Below are 1406 nucleotides of genomic sequence, written 5' to 3' on the forward strand. Positions count from 1 at the left end.
CACTCGCCCTGCCCTGCGCACGCACCACCGGCGAGGGGCAGCGAGAGGGGGGAGCACGCCGCGGACCAGTGTGGTGGCCCCGAGGGTCCGCCCCTGGGCGAGGCCGTGGCCGTGCCCTGCAGGGACGGAGGACCTCGGACTCGCACCCAGGGGCAGGGGCCCGGCCCGCAGACTGCACTCACAGGAGAGGCGAGAGGGAGAGGTGCCGGGGACCCAGACCTCGGTCGTGGAAATAAAAAGCACGACAGGGACCGAGGAGCAGAATGACAGGGTGAGAGTGAGCCGATGGGCAGTGCAGGACCGGCGTCGGCACGGAGGCTGGAAGACGGAGACACGCGGTGCCGATGCCCACACCCATCGGAGCCCCAGAGCCCAGGAGCGGCGGCCCGTGGACAGAGAGGGGCACGTGCCAGCGACAGGGGCTCCGGGTCCCGACCGGCCGGGCGAGAGGCCGCTGCGTGCCCTAGGAGGCTTCTGATGCCCTCGAAGGACAGAACAGAGGGCAAGAAAATACCACGAGGTGGGGGGCTGGGAGGGGGGACGGCGGGGAGGAGAGGAGACACGAACGGATTAGGTCCCCAAAGAAACGAAACCAGGCATGTTCAGATGAGCCAGGACTCCGACACCTAGCTCCCTACGCTCTGCGCAGAAGACGCTCTCCGTCGAATAAACCCGGCAGGGGTACGCGGTGAGCCCACAGAAGTGAGCAAAGAAATTCGCAGAAATGATGAAGCCTACATAACTATTGGTTTTATAAACAGTGGTGAAAGTATCGACGATCTGAAACAAAAATCCTACGGGACCGGAACGGGAGATCGGGGGGCCGCTGCCGCTTCTCACACTCGTCAATGGACAGTTTGATAAGAAATATTTCATGTCATATCTGAGAGCCATCCAAAAGCCTTCTTAAGGGGCACTGGGGAGGCTCAGTCTGCGTGTTCAACTTCGGCTCAGGTCGTGATCTCACGCTCGGTGACTTTGAGCCCTGGAACTGCTTCCGATTCTGTGTCTCCCTCTCTCTCTGCCCCCCCTCCGCTCACGTTCTGTCTCTCTCTGTCTCTCAAAACTAAATAAGTGTCAAAAAAAATCTTTTTAAATGGTCTCAAAAGGTACAACTCAAGGCCAAAAGCATTCAGTGCTTAAGGAACGATGGGGGCACGGAGTTTGTAATGCACGCAGAAAGCAGTCGCAGGTCTTCCTGTGCTGAACAAAATAGCTGCGAAATACATAGAACGAAACTGACAGATACATAAGCAGACGCAGCGAACATCTTGAACATACCTGTCTCAGAAATGAACACATGAAACAGAAACGCAAGTCAGGCCTACGGAGGATTTGGGGAATGGAAGCCCTTCTCCCTAATTGACAAACACATCGTGTATTAAGCCACAAAGGAAATCTCAACA

Source organism: Puma concolor, chromosome C2 (assembly GCF_028749965.1).
Source record: "Puma concolor isolate L17-30 chromosome C2, mPumCon1.1.hap2, whole genome shotgun sequence".
Taxonomy (NCBI): Eukaryota; Metazoa; Chordata; class Mammalia; order Carnivora; family Felidae; genus Puma; species Puma concolor.